Genomic DNA, 21,416 nt, shown 5'->3' on the forward strand with positions numbered 1-21,416 from the left:
TGGGCGAGCAGTAAGAGTGGTTATTCAGTGAGAGAGGACAGTCCCACAAGTGAATCTCATTTCCTCTGCATTGACCTTTGTTCATCCACACAACACCTTCACCAGCACCAAATACTGAATTCCCATCAGCCCTCAGTGCTGCTCCACAACCCAGCTGCCTGCAGACCACCTGAGCATCGCTGATGTCCCACTGATCATCACAGAGCGTTATGATACACCTCCAGCCTCCCAGAGCACTGGCCCTCCCCTCCACTCAGTCTGAGAAGAAGATGATCTAAAACACACATCAAACAGCATTTAGCTTCAGCACAAAATTTACAACAAAATACACTCTAAAACTGAAGTTTTAAAGGCAAATTAATTCACTGATTCTGAATGCAAATAATGTAATGCACAGATAATAATATACATCATGAGGCAAATATAGGCTTAAACTAAGAAACATTAACAAATTCATCAGGAAGCATACTTGAACACTGTCTCTGGTGAGGGGATGCTGAACATGTCAGACGACCCAGAGTAGACTCGTCACTCTTCTCCACTGAAATGATACATTATACAATCAAGATTCTTCCCACCAGCTCGGTTCAGTTTTGCAGACAAATTAGTGTACTTACCACATAAATGTGGCATTTTAAGAAATATGACCATATTAAACCATTGAAATATCATTTCACCTGAGCAAATAATTTTGGCCACTTCATTTTCATTACAGTAGTTTTCACCCCAGGGTGGAGATGGACACTGCCATAAAGTGGAATCATGTCGTCGACATGTTACTTTATCCAGCCAGTTAGGAGCTGATTTCAATCTTGCTGTAGCATCAGACAAAACACCAGATCTTCCACAGTTCAGCTGTTGACAGATCAGACTCGCTGTGTTTCTGTCCATCTGGTTCCAGCACACATTACCCCAGGATCCATTGTAGAAAACTTCCACATTCCCTTCACAGCCTTCAGTTAACCTGATCTCTTTAAACTCTAGACAGAAATGAAAAGTCATTTTAAAATATCTAAATTGAAATACCTTGCCCTAAAAATGTAATAGTGTTGAAAGGTTATTTCTGTAACCTTTATATCAACTTTAATTTGAAAGATATAAATATACATCACCTCATTTACCTGAGCACACAACTCCTACATCCTCCTTGTGTTGACAGTCATGTTTCCCCCAGCCTGGAGAAGAGCAGCTCCACAGGGATGTTTCATTCCCCTCACACTCCACCTCATCCAGCCATATGGGTCCAGAACCAGGACCAAACCAGGCTGGTACCTGCTGGTTACTGAGGGCCACTCCACACTGCAGCTGTCTGCACACCACATGGGCATCTTTAATATCCCAGGAGTCATCACACACTGTCCCCCATGAGCCGCTGTGAAAAACCTCCAGCCTCCCTGCACAGTCTCCCCCAGAACCCAACCAGCCTGATGGACCCACGACCTGATAATCAGAGAAAAAAAAAAAAAAAAACATTATTGATCACATACAGCTGCAGAATCTGCCCAGATGTTGTTGTTCTCACCAAGGCAGGTGATGGACAGCTGTTGTGTGGAGCTGCAGTTGAGAGTTTGTGGAGAGCTGCAGTTCCCCAGATGAGCTTCACTCCCAGAGCACTGGAAGCCCGTCACACACTCATGACTGTGTTCAGGACTGGATGAAGAGGAGCTGTAGAAGTTCAGCACAGAGCCACAGCCCAGCTGTCTGCAGACCACAGTGGATTCAGTGAGACTCCAGGAGTCCAGCAGAACTCTCCTCCAGACCTGATGGATGAAAACTTCCACCTCCCCCTCACACTGTCTCTCTCCAGACAACCGCACCAGACCATCATGAAGAGCCAGAGAGGAATCTTAGTGAAAGATATGTCATTTTATTAAGATATTGCAAGCAGTATTTCCAACAAATTTTCAGGATAAGATGCTAAAGGCAGGTCAATTATTTGCTAAAATGGCTAATTAACATTTTAATGTCACTGTGAGATCACATCGTAACATAATCATGACACAAAACTCACTGTCACTGTAGAACACACAATGAGATTAATCAAACGAAAATAGGATTTGAAATATGTTCATTTAGATTTGCTCATAAAATTGGTAAAAGTAAAAGTAATATAAATATAATGTATTTTATGGTCAGATGTTTTCACTTTTAAATAAAACGTTGAATTATTGAATAATTACACATTTTTGAACAATTAGGCAACATTTGATTTATTTTCTTATTTACTGGTAAAACTACACATTCTGAAGAATAATAGGTTTTAAGCAGTATAGCTACACTACACTTAAAGAAAAGTCTGTTAAAATAGGAGTGTACCGTGTTAATATGAAGAAATTTTCTGTATTGGGGTATTTTACATTTATTTTTTATGCATTGCCTTTTTGTTTTTAGGGTATTTTTATGTTATGTTAGGGATACAAGTTATATACGTTACGGTAACAGATAATTTCCTGGCAGAAAATTACCATTACCTTTTTTAAGTTCTCTAGAATTTTTTTTGTTGCCCTAACTGATTAACAGTTATAGGAACAAGCTAATAACAATCATAAATGAACAATTATTATTGACAAGTTGCAATATGTGTGTACTGCTAGACAACTCTCTCCAGACTGATGTGCTGCTTGAATGGCTGGTGGTTGAATGGTTTCTTCTTTTTGTGTAATTTAGAGGGAAAATGTATATGTTTTTATTGTCCATGTCACTTTTCAAAAGTTGCCCAATATATTTTAAAAACAGCTACATTTGTTGCTTGGTGCTTTTTGAAGAAAACAAGTTGCTAAATCAATAGCAACAAAACTGCAAAGTTAGCAACACAGATTTCAAGCTAATTTATGCATTTAAATTTTTTTCCAATAAAATCTTCTTACTAGAGCAGACGACTCCAACATCTCGTCTATGAGAACATTCAGCTCGACTCCATGAAGAGATGGAACATTCTGAGAGTTTTGTTTCATTCCCGTCACAATCAAACACATCAGCCCAGATTTCACCACTTCCCTCTCCAAACCAGTCTGATCCCACAACAGACACAGCAATCCCACAATTCAGCTGTCTACAGAGGACACTGGCAGCTCTCATATCCCAGCATGCATCACACACTGTGCCCCACTCATTGAGGAACTGCAGCTCCACTCTTCCAGAACAAGAGTCTGAACCATTTAGTCTGAGATCAGTATAACCTGCACAGACAACACATTTCTTACTAAAATACAAAAAAAATACATACATAAAACCAAAAGATCTGAGATAATCTGAGTAATTTTCTAGTTCTGATATGTTTAATATAGCCAGAGATCTCAGTTTGTGGTATTGATCAAACAAACTAGTTTTTGCATTTAACAGTTGGAACAATATCTTGTACAAAGAGGTTAAACATTTTACCAGAGCATATTAGTCCTATGTCATTATCATGGGAGCAGTTTATTTTTGGTGAAGTTGACAATGGACAGCGTCGAATGTGTGATTCATTTCCTCTGCACTGAATCTCTTGTGTCCACATCTGAGCATCTCTTTTGCCAAAAGCAGCTGCTCCCAGCACCTGTACAGGAGCCCCACAGTCCAGCTCTCTACACACAACCTCTGCATCCTGCTGGTCAAAGGCAGCATCACACACTGTGTACCATGTGTTATTCTGAAGTATCTCTAATCTCCCAGAACACAGGTGGGATCCATTAACAAGTGTGGGGTGAAGACCTGTGTTATACAGTAAATATCAATGTAATGAAAATGTGTGTTGTACTAATTATTTCAGGACTGATATAAACATTGACTCCATTAAATAGATTTTTCCAATAAAATTTTTAAAGAAATTAGACTGGCTTACCTGAGCATATGACTCCAGCATCTTCACGATGACCACATCTAATAACACCCCATCCTCTTGATTGACAGTCCTTCAGTGTAGACTCTGATCCACTACAGTCTACTCCATCCATCCAGATTTGTCCTGATCCTGGTCCAAACTGAGCCCTATCATCACTTAAAGCCTCTACAGCCTCTCCACAGTCCAGCTCTCTACACACCACTGCAGCGTCAGTCATATCCCAGTCATCATCACACACTGTTCCCCACTGACCTCTATGATGAACCTCCACTCTACCAGCACAGGGGCTGTTACCACCAACCAACCTAACAAAATCTGTACATGAAAGAGAGAGAAATAGATTTAAAGGAGAACTCCGGTGTGATATTGACCTAAAGTGTATTGAATCATGATACCGAGTGTGAACGTACCTTGCATATTTCATCTCGGTTTGTGTCCTGCTGTCCAAAATCTGGGGTCAGTTAGCCGATGCTCACAACAGGCTGTCTATGAGAGTGAACAGGGCATCGGAAAAGCCATGTAAATAAATCACTGTTTTACGCCATTTACGAGGCACAAAGTAGCTCCACACTTCATCGGTAGACTTCCTAGGGCCCTGACATTTAAAACGAGACATTGAGAACTCAGAAAAAGCACCGGTAGTTTATTTACAAGAAGATTTATACAGACATCTTCCACCAGGAACAGAGCAGTCGCCGCCATCTTAAATGTAGTCACGATAAGTCGAGTGTCGAGCACGAAGGAAACTACAACCTGATACGTTGATAACCTGATAAATTCATTGGTGCTCGACACTCGATTTATCGTGACTAAGTTCAGGATGGCGGCTACCGGATTTTCTTTCCCAGGTACTGTCTGTATAAATCTTCTTGTAAATAAACTACCGGTGCTTTTTCTGAGTTCTCAATGTCTCGTTTTAAATGTCAGGGCCCTAGGAAGTCTACCGATGAAGTGCGGAGCTACTTTGTGCCTCGTAAATGGCGTAAAACAGTGATTTATTTACATGGCTCCTTCGATGCCCGATTGACTTTCATTGACAACCTGTTGTGAGCATCGGCTAACTGACCCCAGATTTCGGACAGCTGGACACAAACCGAGATGAAATATGCAAGGTACGTTCACACTCGGTATCATGATTCAATACACTTTAGGTCAATATCACACCGGAGTTCTCCTTTAACCACAGTAATAGAACAGAAGTTGAAGGTAGTAAATACAAATATTATACATATTTTGAATGGGTCAAATAAAGCTGGACAAGAGTATATCACAAATAACCTGCATCATTAATTTCAAGAAAACAAATAGTTTAGTTTATTGCTTTTGCTGTGTTAAATTCTTTGACAACTGCTTACACACTCTTTCTGAAACAATTGCTCTTTTTCTCAAACTCTACACACAAACCCCAAAAGCAACATTCAAAACAGCACACATCTCCTACAAGATGTATTTCAAAACAGTTTGAAGTCTTCTCAATAGGTTTTCCACCATAACTATATAAAATAAACAATCAAATTATTAACTTTTATACATGGCGACTACACAAGGATGTGACAATAGTAAAATGCTGTACTCAGTTGCTAGGGTGTGTCTTGGTGGTAGATAAGAGTGTCTATGGAATTTTTTTGTCACTTTTTCGACTGATGTGTGAACATTGTAGGTCCAATTTCTTAGAAAACATATAATACAACTCTCTACAATGAGCCGGTCGATTTGACACCTCATTCATGGATCTACGACAAACAGTTACGAGTTACGTGCCAAAGTTTTGGGTGTAAAAAGAATGCAAGAAGAACAATACTGATGCTTTGCCTTTGGCAAGAACTACTAAAAAAGGTTAAATATTGAAATTACCAGAACATATCAATCCCACACTGTTTTCTTGAGAGCACTGTATGCCATGTGAACTTGGACACAGTTGAATGAATGATTCATTTTCTCTGCACTGAATCTCTTGTGTCCACATCTGAGCGTCTCCTTTGCCAAAAGCAGCTGCTCCCAGCACCTGTACAGGAGCCCCACAGTCCAGCTCTCTACACACAACCTCTGCATCCTGCTGGTCAAAGGCAGCATCACACACTGACATCCACGTCTGATTATGAAGTGTCTCTAACCTCCCAGAGCAACGAGAACCTCCAACCAGCCTGACATCTAAAAAAACAAAAAAAAAAACAATGAGTATGAATTAATCTTTCAGAAAAACATATGTATTATTTTCTTTCTTTCTTTCTTTCACAAAATCAGGTTTTGAGGTTACCTGAGCAGATGACTCCAGCACTCTTAAAGGAAAGGGGGTGAGTGAGGCCAAGTATGGTGACCCATACAAGGAATTTGTGCTCTGCATTTAACCCATCCAAGTGCACACACACAGTAGTGAACACACACACACACACCGTGAACACACACCCGGAGCAGTGGGCAGCCATTGCTGCGGCGCCCGGGGAGCAGTTGGGGGATCGGTGCTTTGCTCAAGGGACTCACCTCAGTCGTGGTATTGAGGGTGGAGAGAGTGCTGTACATTCACTCCCCCCACCTACAATCCCTGCCGGACCTGAGACTCGAACCTGCAACCTTTGGGTTACAAGTCCAAATCTCTAACCATTAGGCCACGGCTGCCTGACTCTTGCTCTGACACACACCTTGAAAACCCCATGTGAAAGATCCACACTTTTTCAGTGTGGACTCAGATCCAGTACACATTGCATTGTTTATCCAGATTGGTCCTGCTCCGAGTCCATCCTGAGCATCACTCAGTACATCTACAGGTTCTCCACAGTCCAGCTCTCTACACACCACTGCAGCATCAGCTAAATCCCAACCAAGATCACAGACTGTTCCCCACTGACCTCTATGATGAACCTCCACTGTCCCACTGCAGTAACTGCTACCATTAACCAACTGCACATTTATTATTTCTATGTGTAGTAAAAAAAAAAAAAAGAAAATATTTATAAAATAATCAAATAAATATTTCCTGTTGAAACAGTCAACACATACCTGTACAAAGCATTCCAACATTATTTGTTTGAGAACAGTTGTATTTGGGTGTAAATTTGAAAGATTTTTGACACTTATGAATCTGAGATTCATTTCCTCTACACTGAATCTCTTGTGTCCACATCTGAGTGTCCCCTTTGCCAAAAGCAGCTGCTCCCATCACCTGTACAGGAGCCCCACAGTTCAGCTCTCTACACACAACCTCTGCATCCTGCTGGTCAAAGGCAGCATCACACACTGACATCCACGTCTGATCATGAAGTATCTCTAACCTCCCAGAGCAGTGAGAACCTCCAACCAGCCTGACTTCTGAAATAACATAAATAGTTATAGTTTTTATTTTTGCATCAAAACCCTATTTATATATAAAAATGAATTTAACAGACTCTTAAAAACTTAAAACCAGTAAATATCACTAGTAGTTTCAAATGGCACTAATAATTTCATATATTAAAACAAGCTAAGAATTTACAGACCTTGTGTTGCCCTGCCCATTGTTTGTTGTCTTCTATCTTCCGGATCTTACGAATTTATCAATAATCTGCTCGCTTTAAAAATTTAAAGCTAAGGAGTTATCCTCCTCCTTCCTAAAATACTGAAGCCTAATTGCATCACACCAGTAAATCTTACCAGCCAAGGATGCACGCTCATGCTACGGGGTGGAGCTACCTACTATCTTTCGACTGTTCGAAAAGTATAGACGAGCACACATAGAAAGTCTATTAGGCATGCACAAAGCCCACCAGAACTAGTCAAAGCCACCCTGCTTAGAAGAGGTGCATGGCTAGGCAACAATCAATACAGGATCAGTAGTCATCTCACTGCACAGCACAAATAAAATCTGATGCAACAGTCGTTCGACACACTGTATTGAGCAGCCGTGTTCAGTTTTTAATTGTACTTTCTACTCTCTAACTAAACTAAATCATTTTTATTACTATAAAAAATAAAAACGACAGTCTGTGATGTCACACAGACAAGATGCTGGGAATGGCCTGATTTGAAAAAGAGGATATTACTTAGAAAGATTTTAAAACATACCACTGGGTGGATTTTTATCATTATAGGCAGGGGTGCACATTCGTTTTTTATCCTGGTTCTTATAAGAGTACCTGGAAATTTGGTTTGGTCGTCACACTACACAAATGAATTAATAAAAGTGATAATAATTTAATTGGACATTATTTATTCATTTATTTATATGTTTTTTGTTTAAATAAAATAGTAAACAAAATAATTAAGTGTGGTATAATTAATATGTTTTAAAAAATTGAGTATTAAATAAAAATACAACTATTTTATAGTAAACTTGAAAAATAAAACGATAATATTTACTTTATTTATGTGAATTTTCATCATTTTCAAACCTAAATTATCAGGCTTTTATTTTGGCGGCTTAGCGGCAAGTACGTAATGCGAACGGTGCGCGGACGCGGACGCCGACGGACTTCAGTAGGCCTATACGCGCTCCCGATTAAAGAGCGTTCAGTGAGAGAGTCAGCTAATGAAATGTCAAACAGGTATTTGTTTGAAAAATCACTGGAAAGCTAACCCAGGTACATCACCTCAAAACTGAAAGTAATTTGAATCTTAAGAATAATTTCTAGACGTTTATATATTTCATACCAATACTGATTAATAGAAAGGCAGATCCAGAGTATGTTTAATAACAATTTTAAACACATTCCATGTTCCAAAGTTTAAAAATTATCATTTTTTATTAAATTGTTTTGTTATCTTTCATTTCAATTTGACATTTTTACTTCAATACATGGTTATTGTTGTTGATGCTGCCAGAAATATGTAATTTTTGTACTAAATTCTTTCAGAGTATATAATTTCTATGTTATATGCTGTAGTCGTATTGAACATCTCATATGTGAACATATAACCTACAATTTCTTTAGACAAACTGATAAAGACAGCAAACACATTGTCCGCCTAGTAAATTAACTAACAAAACACAGGTATGCACATTTAATCGGGAGTGTTAAATGTGCAGTTTGCTTTGTAAAAATTAAACCATTTCTCCAAGCAGTACAGAAGCTACATCAGAACCAGCATACTGTATATCATGAATATGTGCACAACTGGTTAACAATTTAGTGGTTAATGCTACACAAATATTTTAAAAATTAAATTATGAAATTAATAAAAACTATTAATTTATTATTTAGGGTTCAATATTCACTACCTATCACACTGTTATACGTTTCTTATCTTTGTTTACAGTGCGCATACCGGTCTAAAATTCTTGAGATACAATATGAACAGCAAAAGATGTAAAATTTGAGTGTAGCCACATGTGTGCAAATGTGCAACCTGAGCAGATGACTCCAGCATCTTTAGCATGACCACAGTAACTTTGGTCCCATCTTGCTGACCCACAGTCTTTAAGTGTGGATTCTGAACCAACACATCTGACGAAACCCATCCAGATTGTTCCTGATCCTTGTCCAAAGTGTGCATTAGCCAGAGCATCTACAGGTTCTCCACAGTCCAGCTCTCTACACACCACTGCAGCATCAGACAAATCCCAACCAACATCACACACTGTTCCCCACTGACCTCTATGAAGAACCTCCACTCTACCAGCACAGCGACTGTGACCACCAACCAACCTCACATTCACACAGTCTAAAATGAGAAAGAAAAAGAGGCATATTGTGAATAAATTGTAATCTGAAACACTTTTTTATTATAAGCAACAATTGTAATGCAAGCAATTCAAAAACAATATTCTGATCACTTGAGATAATTTCTCAGAAGTAACTAACAATTGCTTTATCTCTCGCTCTCTTTAAATTCTGTACTTACCAGCTGTGATGAGTATTACAGCTGCAGACAGTAAAATGAGTGTCAGGCATCTCCTCATCATACTCATCATGATTAACTCAAGACCCAGTACAAGCTTCTCTGCACTGATGATACAGAAGTACAGGCATCCCCTTAATGAGAGAGAAAGAGGCCCAACACCCTCCAATCACACTCGCTATTACCTTATTAGACACAACAGAGGAAATCATCAAACAACTTCACTGACAAATCAGAGGACGCTTTTATGATTTTCTACATATATATCAAAACTGTCAGTATTGATGAACTCCTCCTCCCCACACATCGAGACTAAGAGGGAGTACTGTATACACACATACATAAGACTCACGGGAGACAGGAAACTCTCCAGTTTATTTGCAGCATCAAAGCTCAACACCTGCAGAGATGAGATAAAAACACCAATAACTGTGAATGTTCAAAACACTGTGTGTTAGTGTATACATGTCAGCATGACATAAACTCCACAGCAAAACTGTAAAATGACAACATAAAAACGATAATTTTCATTTAGCGATGATCATGTTGTTCACCTTGTTACCATCAGAGAGAGTCAGTGTGCTATTGTGCTAGTATTGTACATTCATATTTCCAGAAAAGTGTAGCAGTAGTAACAGGCTGAAATTGTACATTTGAGCAAAGAAATAATCATTTAATATCTGTCTGTTTTAGCTTGAGAAAAAGTCTGATTATGATAGTATCAGTGGTATTTCATGCATGAATAAGAAAATAATTTAGTATGACATCTAGTCTAAATAAAATTTCAAATAAACCATCTACTTAACAATTCATAAAAACAAAACTGCGACTGGTTTAGTCAGACCTCTTCTCGTCTGCGTGTTAGCTGTTCTTGTCTAAAATATTTTACAATGTGACCTTTTGCCATGCGTAACCAAAGTTCGGTCTACATGAGACTAGATGCAGACTAGTGGCCTGGCAGCCAATTTGGCCCGCTGCCCTACAATTTATTAATATTATTTTATATTGTTAGTATTTATACTATAATATTATATCATAGTATTTGTAGTAACTCTGGCTATACAAATGGTAATCAAACCACCAAAATAATTACCCTAGATCAGGGGTTTTCAAACCTGTCCTGGAGCCTCCCCTGCCCTGCACATTTTGCTTGTCTCTCTCATCTAATACACCTGATTCAAATCATCAGCTCATTAGTAGAGACTGCAAGACCTGAATTGGGTGTGCCTAATAAGGGAGACATACAAAATGTGCAGGGCAGGGGAGGCTCCAGGACAGGTTTGAAAACCCCTGCCCTAGATAATGCTAAAATATGTTCGGTTTTAAGATTTTCTATAAAGATATATTCAAGATGCAGCAATTACTGTAGTCATTTTGACATTTATTCAAGATAAAACAATAACACATGGTCCTAATATAATGTAGGCCTATACTATGTGCAAAACAAATTACAATGAGGTGGTTGTTTTACAACAAGGTGGAGATGTGTTGTTGAAATTGTAACAGGTACAAGAAAATTAGTGAAAAAGTAAAAACACACACATGAGAAACAGAGAGATGTCAGGGAAAATGAAGAGACTAAAAAAGGAAATTGGAAGTTCAACCTTTAATTTTTGTGTGTGGCCACAGCCTAGGGATTTAAACTTTTTTATGTGATGATGATGGCCATTCAAACAATACTGTTGTTTGTGGATTTAAAATTTGGTGTGGGTGTATGGGATGGCCTGAATGAGTGTGAGATTTCCCGGCCTTTATTTATTTTTTTGTCCCAGTCCGCCCCTGGGTCAGTGAGTGTATACTGTATTAATATGGAGATAACAAAATGGGAACTCTGTATAGTGGATACTTACCTAAAATCAACCAAAATGAAACCTGCAACTACATACTGTTGTTTGTCAGCAATGAAGAAGCTCTCATAAAGTTGTGTGCAGCTTTGAATAACTCTATTACTACAGATGAATTTGCCGCAACGTCACACAACAGGCAACTGTGCTTGTTTTATATTGATGATTATGTGACTATTGTTCACACACACATTATAAGCTCTTAAATGTAGACCCTAACATTAAACTGAAATGTTCATCTTGAAAATTAAGATTCATGTCTTTAAAGTCTGTACCCAGTCAGCATTATTTCTCTGAATAAGCTATGATGTATATATTTTATTTCCTGGTTGAGCAACATCTATTTCAGACTCTTCAAGACTGTGGCGTTTTACTGAATAACAGATTCCATAGAGGTAAAATGTGTTGCATGTTATTATTAATAAATGCATACTGTTCACATAATCATTGTTGAAACATTTGCACTCTACTGTACTAATAAAACAATATTACAACACAACATAGTTACAAAAGCACATGGTGCATACGTAACAAAGCATACATCTTTATTCCATTTCAGAATGAGCACTTTGACATTTGTAATATATATGTTGAGATGTCTCATTTATATACCTATAAATGTTCAATACTACAAAGAACATACTTTTTAATAAGCAGAGAAAATTCCTGACAAACAGCCATTTACATCTCTGAGATTAAAAATCTCTTTCACACACACAATCCTGGCCAAAATGGGCAGCAATACAGTATTTAAGAGAAAAAAAAGAAAAAAAATATATATATATATAGTACAGACCAAAAGTTTGGACACACCTTCTCATTCAAAGAGTTTTCTTTATTTTCATGACTATGAAAATTGTAGATACACTGAAGGCATCAAAACTATGAATTAACGCATGTGGAATTATATAGTACATAACAAAAAAATGTGAAACAACTGAAAATATGTAATATTCTAGGTTCTTCAAAGTAGCCACCTTTTGCTTTGATTACTGCTTTGCACACTCTTGGCATTCTCTTGATGAGCTTCAAGAGGTAGTCTCATACATAAAAAGTATTATTCAATGTTTTTTTACCTAATGTTAATTATAATTCGCATTCGGAGATCAACACTTCTTGACTGGTAAGACGGCCGCGAGAGGAAACTCAAACAGTGAAAGTGAGTTGTTCAAAACCTTTCTTTTTTAGTAAACTCTGTGTACACAAACAATGTTCTCAATGCTTGAGTTCATGTGTAGAGACCCAGGCGATACTTCGAGTAAAGTTTCATGAAAATAGAGAAAACTCTTTGAATGAGTGTCCAAACTTTTGGTCTGTACTGTATATATATACAGGGGTTGGACAAAAAAACTGAAACACCTGGTTTTAGACCACAGTTAGTATGGTGTTGGGCCTCCTTTTTTTGGCCAATAGAGCATTTCGTCTTTGGAATTGTCATATACAAGTCCTGCACAGTTGCCAAAGGCATTTTGAGCCATTCTCCTCTTGCAGATCAGGGGTCAGGTCACTACATGATACTGGTGTAGGAAAATGTTATCTGACTCGCTCCTCCAAAACACCCCAAAGTGGCACAATAATATTCAGATCTGGTGACTATGCATGCCATGGGAGATGTCCAACTTCACTTTTCTTGTTCATAAGACCACTCTGTGGGGTTGGACAATGAAACTGAAACACTGGCCAATATAATGTTGGAGGTTTCATGGCTATATTTTTGCAGCCTGGTGGCCAATCTTCACTGACTGCACATTCCACCAGTAAGAACAGGTGTGAACGTTGACTATGTGCACCCAATGGTTCAGACATTGTACTCTGAAGGTGGTACCATGTATCAGGATGATAATGCACCAGTACACACAGCAAGACAGGTGACAGAGTGGTCTGATGAACAAGAAAAGTGAAGTTGGACATCTCCCATGGCATGCATAGTCACCAGATCTGAATATTATTGTGCCACTTTGGGGTGTTTTGGAGGAGCGAGTCAGATAACATTTTCCTACACCAGTATCATGTAGTGACCTGACCCCTGATCTGCAAGAGGAGAATGGCTCAAAATACCTTTGGCAACTGTGCAGGACTTGTATATGACAATTCCAAAGATGAAATGCTCTATTGGCCAAAAAAAGGAGGCCCAACACCATACTAACTGTGGTCTAAAACCAGGTGTTTCAGTTTTTTTGTCCAACCCCTGTATATATACACACACACAACCTCTGCATCCTGCTGGTCAAAGGCAGCGTCACACACTGACATCCAAATCCAATTGTGAGGCACTTCTACTCTGCCCAAACAGTGGGATCCCCCAATCAGCCTGACTCCTTAAATAAAAAGGGACATTTTTTTTGTCCTAATATAACCTCATAAAACGTAACAGTTATTTATTTCATACTTTTGACAGTTTGCATTTTGCACTTGTGGACAAAATGCAACCAGAATGTCATTATAATCCATTTTGTCTATGAGGAATGGTTTGATTCTTTCTCATAATTTAAGATGTCACAAATTTGTAAAATAATTTATATTCATCCTTCTGTGGGAGAAAAAAATTAGTAATTATGAAGTAAGTCTAGAGCTTACCTGAGCAGACAACTCCAGCATCTTCAGTATGATTAGCATATATCGCCCCTCCAAGGATCCTGTCAGGGTTCTGCCCTGACAGTCCTGTCTGTGTTGTCGTTGTTTAATGTTTCTCTGTTTTCATTGTGTGTGAGCACTTGGCTCTATCTTTGTTTATGTTTTCCATGTGCTTTTGTTGCCCCTCCTTGTTTTCCGTTTTCACGCCCTCTTGGTTAGCCTTCATTATGTCTGTGTTTGTTTTTGTTGTCAGCACTCCACGTGCGCTTTTTACGTCACTCTCTCCGCCCCGTGTCTCCCCTTCAGCTGTTTCTAATCTCTCATTAGCTACTTTCTCACCTGTTTTTCATGTTGTTTAATAGATTCAATTGCTATTTATACTCGTCTCCCCGTCTGTCCTGTGCCAGTCCGTTTTTCCCTCCTTGTCCTGTCAAGTCGATTTAGTCAAACCTAACTTTGTCGGTGTACTCTGTGGCTTTTTGTTTTACTATTTTTTCTTTTTTGACGAAGATCCCTCTGATGTCCCGTTTGCTCTGCTGTATGGATACGCAGTTCAGCATTCCGGATCGTCACGATTGTTCACTGCATCTCACCACTGTTATTGCGCTCCGCCGGGGCGAGCTGCATCTCCGTGCAGCGTCATCTGTGAGTTTTTTCCCGTGCCGGGTCGAGATTGCTCCCCGCGCTTCGTCATCTGTTAGTTTCTTCGTGCCGGATCGAGATCGCTCTTTCCGTGGAGTTTTTGAACTGTTGTGTTTTTTGAAGGAACTGTGGATACGCAGCTCAGCATTCTGGATCGTTTCTTCATCTGTGAGTTTTTTTCCCGAGCCGGGACGAGATCGTTCCCCGAAGATTTTCTGTTTACCTCTGTTGGGATTGTGCAACCCCGGGTCGAGATTCGCTCCCCGCACTTCGTCTTCTGTGAGTTTTGTTCCCTGTGCCGGGCCGAGATTGCTCCCCGAAGATTTTCTGTTTACCTCTGTTGGGATTGTGCATTACCGGGTTGAGACTCGCTCCCCGCACTTCGGCGTCATCTGAGAGTTTCCCAATGTTGGATTGAGCTCGCACTTTCCGTGGAGTTTTTTGGACTGTTTTGGTTTTTTTTTGGAATTTTTGCCTTTTTCTTGTTCCCCAGTCATCTTGAAGACTATTAACTGGGAGATTTATTTTGTTATTTCTGCCCTTTATTTCTTGTTAAATAAAAACTCATTTTTTGCCCCGCATTTGAGTCTCTCTCCTTGTAAATCAGGACAGAACGGACTGGCCAACCTACAGACTCAGCGGGATTGGATCATTTGCAGGCAGTTTCTATTCAGCGGGAAATTTTGCTGATTCATCAGGCCGTGCAGCTCGACACTGCCAGGAGTGAGGTGGAGACTCTCAAGGCTCGGAAGGCTGATTTGTTGCACCTACTCTCCGAACTGCGGCAGGCTGCCAGCAGCGGGGGGTTCCCTATTCCCCCTTCTAATAACAGTTTTTCGGAGTCTCACGTCTACAATCCGCCCCTTTTCGATCCACCAGCTCATGGAGACGAGTCCGTAGCTCTTCAGTGTGATCCGGAGGCTCTCCATGCTCGCTCCCTTGACGCGTTAGCCGATGACTGTCCAGCCCTCCTTTTCCCTTCCTGTCAAGTCCATGTTTGTTTTCTGTCTCCTACACAGAAACGGAAAGAGAGAAGAAGGAGGGCGGCCCGTGCTGCTGCATCTGATCCTGTGAGATCCGCTCCAGCACTTCCTGAGCCCAGTCAAGACTCAGCCACACCCCCTGAGCCCAGTCAAGACTCAGCCACACCCCCTGAGCCCAGTCAAGACTCAGCCACACCCCCTGAGCCCAGTCAAGACTCAGCCACACCCCCTGAGCCCAGTCAAGACTCAGCCACACCCCCTGAGCCCAGTCAAGACTCAGCCACACCCCCTGAGGCAATGCCAGACTCAGCCACACCCCCTGAGGCAGTTCAAGACTCAGTCACACCCCCTGAGGCAGTTCAAGACTCAGTCACACCCCCTAAGGGAATTCAAGACACAGCCGCGCTTCTTGAGACAAGCCAAGACTCGGCTTTACATCGTAAGTCTGGCCAAGACACAGCAATTCCCTTGAAATCAAGTCAAGTCACTTCTGTTCCTTCGTCTAGTCAATTCTCTGTAGTTCCTTTGAAATTGAGTCAATTCACAGCTATTTCTTTGTCTAGTCAATGCTCAGCTGTCCCCTTGAAGTCTAGTCAAGTCGCAGCTGATCCCTCAGATTTAAGTCAAGTCGCAGCTGTCCCTTCAGGGTCAGGTTACGTCTCGCCCGAGTCAAGTCACGTCTCGCCCGAGCTTCCTAAGTCCCCGGCCAGGATGGCCGTCAATCCTGAATCCCCGGCAAAGATGGCCGTCAATCCTGAATCCCTGGCCAAGATGGCCGCCAACTCTCAGTCCCCGGCCAGGAAGGCCGTCGTTCCCGAGCTCCCGGCCAAGAAGGCCGCTGACCCCGAGTCCCCGGCCAAAGGGGCCACTATTCCCAAGTTCCCGGCCACAATGGCCGTCATTTCCGAATCCCCGGTCAAGATGGCCGCCAATCCTGAATCCCCGGCCGAGATGGCCGCCGTCCCTGGGTTTCCGGCCAGGATGGCCGTCGATCCTGAATCCCCGGCCAAGATGGCCGTCAATCCTGAATCCCCGGCCAAGATGGCCGTCAATCCTGAATCCCTGGCCAAGATGGCCGCCAACTCTCAGTCCCCGGCCAGGAAGGCCGTCGTTCCCGAGCTCCCGGCCAAGAAGGCCGCTGATCCCGAGTCCCCGGCCAAAAGGGCCACTGCCCCTGAGTTTCCGGCCAAGATGGCCGTCAATCCTGCATCCCCGGCCAAGATGGCCGTCAATCCTGCATCCCCGGCCAAGATGGCCACTATTCCCGAGTTCTCGGCCAGAGAGGCCGCCAAGTCTAAATCCCCGGCTGAGAAGGCCTCCTTTCCCATGTTTCCGGCCAAGATGGCCGTCAAGCCGGAGTTCCCAGCCAAGAGGGTCACTAAACCTGAGACCCAAGGCCATCCCCCTAGATTCCCTCCTCCCCCTCCCTTCCCAGTGTTTCCTTCCTATTTCAATTTTCCCTGCCTTGCTCCCCACCCACCCTCCCTGTTGTTACCCCCTGGGCTCTTGCCCTTTCTGGACGCCTGGAGGCGTCCGTTCGGGAGGGGGTACTGTCAGGGTTCTGCCCTGACAGTCCTGTCTGTGTTGTCGTTGTTTAATGTTTCTCTGTTTTCATTGTGTGTGAGCACTTGGCTCTATCTTTGTTTATGTTTTCCATGTGCTTTTGTTGCCCCTCCTTGTTTTCCGTTTTCACGCCCTCTTGGTTAGCCTTCATTATGTCTGTGTTTGTTTTTGTTGTCAGCACTCCACGTGCGCTTTTTACGTCACTCTCTCCGCCCCGTGTCTCCCCTTCAGCTGTTTCTAATCTCTCATTAGCTACTTTCTCACCTGTTTTTCATGTTGTTTAATAGATTCAATTGCTATTTATACTCGTCTCCCCGTCTGTCCTGTGCCAGTCCGTTTTTCCCTCCTTGTCCTGTCAAGTCGATTTAGTCAAACCTAACTTTGTCGGTGTACTCTGTGGCTTTTTGTTTTACTATTTTTTCTTTTTTGACGAAGATCCCTCTGATGTCCCGTTTGCTCTGCTGTATGGATACGCAGTTCAGCATTCCGGATCGTCACGATTGTTCACTGCATCTCACCACTGTTATTGCGCTCCGCCGGGGCGAGCTGCATCTCCGTGCAGCGTCATCTGTGAGTTTTTTCCCGTGCCGGGTCGAGATTGCTCCCCGCGCTTCGTCATCTGTTAGTTTCTTCGTGCCGGATCGAGATCGCTCTTTCCGTGGAGTTTTTGAACTGTTGTGTTTTTTGAAGGAACTGTGGATACGCAGCTCAGCATTCTGGATCGTTTCTTCATCTGTGAGTTTTTTTCCCGAGCCGGGACGAGATCGTTCCCCGAAGATTTTCTGTTTACCTCTGTTGGGATTGTGCAACCCCGGGTCGAGATTCGCTCCCCACACTTCGTCTTCTGTGAGTTTTGTTCCCTGTGCCGGGCCGAGATTGCTCCCCGAAGATTTTCTGTTTACCTCTGTTGGGATTGTGCATTACCGGGTTGAGACTCGCTCCCCGCACTTCGGCGTCATCTGAGAGTTTCCCAATGTTGGATTGAGCTCGCACTTTCCGTGGAGTTTTTTGGACTGTTTTGGTTTTTTTTTGGAATTTTTGCCTTTTTCTTGTTCCCCAGTCATCTTGAAGACTATTAACTGGGAGATTTATTTTGTTATTTCTGCCCTTTATTTCTTGTTAAATAAAAACTCATTTTTTGCCCCGCATTTGAGTCTCTCTCCTTGTAAATCATGACAGATCCCCCCTCTGCAGTCAATCAGTGTAGACTCTGATCCAGTACACTGTAAACTTGACATCCAGATTTCTCCCGATCTTTGTCCGAAGTGAGCACTCTTTTGTGTACTCAAAGCCTCTCCACAGCCCAGCTCTCTACACACCACTGCAGCATCAGTCATATACCAGTGAACATCATACACTGTTCCCCACTGACCTCTATAATAAACCTCAAGTATCCCAGCACAGTGACTGTGACCACCTACTAATCTCACTGTTTCTGAAATAAAATGGCACGAAAATTAGAAAAAGAGGAAAAATAATTTACAATATTACTCAATGATTTTATGTCATTACTCATAGTTCTTATGTCGTTCACCTACCAGCACATACAACGCCCACATTGTCGTCATGAGAACAACTGTGAGAAGGTGACATTGGACAGAGAGCAAACTGAGACTCATTTCCTCTGCACTGAATCTCTTGTGTCCACATCTGAGTGTCTCCTTTGCCAAAAGCAGCTGTTCCCAGCACCTGTACAGGAGCCCCACAGTCCAGCTCTCTACACACAACCTCTGCATCCTGCTGGTCAAAGGCAGCATAACACACTGTGTACCATGTGTTCCTATGAGGCACCTCTAATCTTCCAGAGCAGCGAGAACCTCCAACCAGCCTGACACCTAAAATACAGGAGACACAGTGGGTCAGGCACAACTGGGAGAGGAGGATATATTTGCAGCATTAGTCAGCTAAAAAAGAAGGCAATCTACAGGCAGACAAGAAACACGACAGTTTCGTAATTCTGATGTTAACATTTAGGTGAAGGTTTCATCAAATTTACAGTAAATAGTATGTAAAAAATTTAGAGTAGATCCTTTATACAGAGACATACAACTTCTCATTTCACCTCAGATCATTCACTGATCCTATGCAATTGATTTAATATTTCATCCCAATAAATGGTCCTGTATTATATCACTTCTTGGTCTCCCCTATTAATGGTTGCAAATGCATGTTTTAGCCAGAAAATCAACCTACCTGAGCAGATAACACCAACATCTTCACTATGCTTACAGTCATTTTTACCCATTTCTTTTTTGAGCAGTTGAATATTGAGGACTCTGATCCACTACACATCACATTATCCATCCAGATTTTTCCTGATCCTGGTTCAAAGTAAACAACGCGCATTGTCTTTGAAGTATTTTCACAGCCCAGCTCTCTACACACCACTGCTGTGTTTGTCAAATCCCAGTAATCATCACACATGGTTCCCCATTCTCCACTGTAATAAACCTCCAGCCTGCCAGCACAGGAATTATAACCACCCACCAGCCTCACATTACCTGTAGACACGATAAAAGAAAGATGTATAGGCTATACAATGTATGTGGGAGACGATGGACATAAACAGACATTCAGTCAGTGAAAAAGACAAAATCACCTCTATATTAATGCAGATATCACACATACAAAAATTAAACTGTAAATTATATTATGATCAGTTCATAACACAAACTCAATCACTACAACAGTAAATAACAAATAACGATCCGAAGTGTGTACGTACCAGCAGTAGTGAGTTTGATCACAGAAGACAAAAAAATAAGAGTTAGATAGCTCTCCATCTTTACTGATCATACACTTTGTTTGATGAGCTCAGAACTGACAGGTTCAGTAGAGACAGAGACAGAAAACTGTACCGCCACCAAAAAACAAGCCAATCAAAGACACTTTGACCTTATTAGACAGAAGAGAGGAAATCATCAAACAGTTTCATTGACAAATCAGACAGCGTATTTCTGATTCTCACCATATTTATTTAAAGTATGTCAGCCTTGATGAACAGGACTCCTCCTCCACCTCATCGAGACACTTAAGTGGGGAGAAACATACAAGATAGAGGAGTGACAAAGTCAAACATACAGGAAACTGATTTCAGGGACAGGAAACATTCCAGTTTATTTACAGCATCAAAGCTCAGCACCTGCATACCCAGCTAGCAATGTCATGTGGGGCCCAGATGAGGGCTTCATGGGCGGCAAATGTGGGCCCCATTATGGGCTTGCACCCGGGATCCACATTGGGGCCAGCCGTGGAAGCCCAGACTTACTAAAAGTGGGACCTGTAAGGGTACTGCATGGGTCTTAATTGGGCAATTCATGCTAAACCCATTTGGGCCCCACTTGCCCAAAGGGGTTTAAAGTGGGTTTGCACCCGGGATCCACATGGGGGCCAGCCGTGGATGCCCAGATGGGTTTTAAGTGGGATCTGTAAGGGTCTTATGTGGGTCCTAACTGGGCAATTCGTGCCAAACCTATTTGGGCCCCACCTGCCCAAAGGGGTTTAAAGTGGGTTTGCACCCGGGATCCACATGGGGGCCAGCCGTGGATGCCCAGATGGGTTTTAAGTGGGATCTGTAAGGGTCTTATGTGGGTCTTAACCAGGCAATACATGTCAGTCCCATATGGGGCCCACCAGTCTGTAGGGGTTTAAAGTGGGCTTGCACCCGGGATCCACATGGGGGCCAGCCGTGGATGCCCAGGTGGGTTTTAAGTGGGATCTGTAAGGGTCTTATGTGGGTCTTAACTGGGCAATACATGTCAGACCCATTTGGGGCCCACTAGTCTGTAGGGGTTTAAAGTGGGCTTGCACCCGGGATCCACATGGGGGCCAGCCGTGGATGCCCAGATGGGTTTTAAGTGGGATCTGTAAGGGTCTTATGTGGGTCTTAACCGGGCAATACATGTCAGACACATTTGGGGCCCACCAGTCTGTAGGGGTTTAAAGTGGGCTTGCACCCGGGATCCACATAGGGGCACGCCGTGGATGCCCAGGTGGGTTTTAAGTAGGATCTGTAAGGGTCTTATGTGGGTCTTAATAGGGCAATTCAGGACAGACCCATTTGGGCCCCACCTGCCCAAAGGGGTTTAAAGTGGGTTTGCACCCGGGTTCCACATGTTGGCCAGCCAACGCCCAGGAGGTCCAGGCCGCCCAGACGCCCCCCTGGGATGTGCCGTA

This window comes from Garra rufa, chromosome 4 (genome assembly GCF_049309525.1).
Source record: "Garra rufa chromosome 4, GarRuf1.0, whole genome shotgun sequence".
NCBI classification, from domain to species: Eukaryota; Metazoa; Chordata; class Actinopteri; order Cypriniformes; family Cyprinidae; genus Garra; species Garra rufa.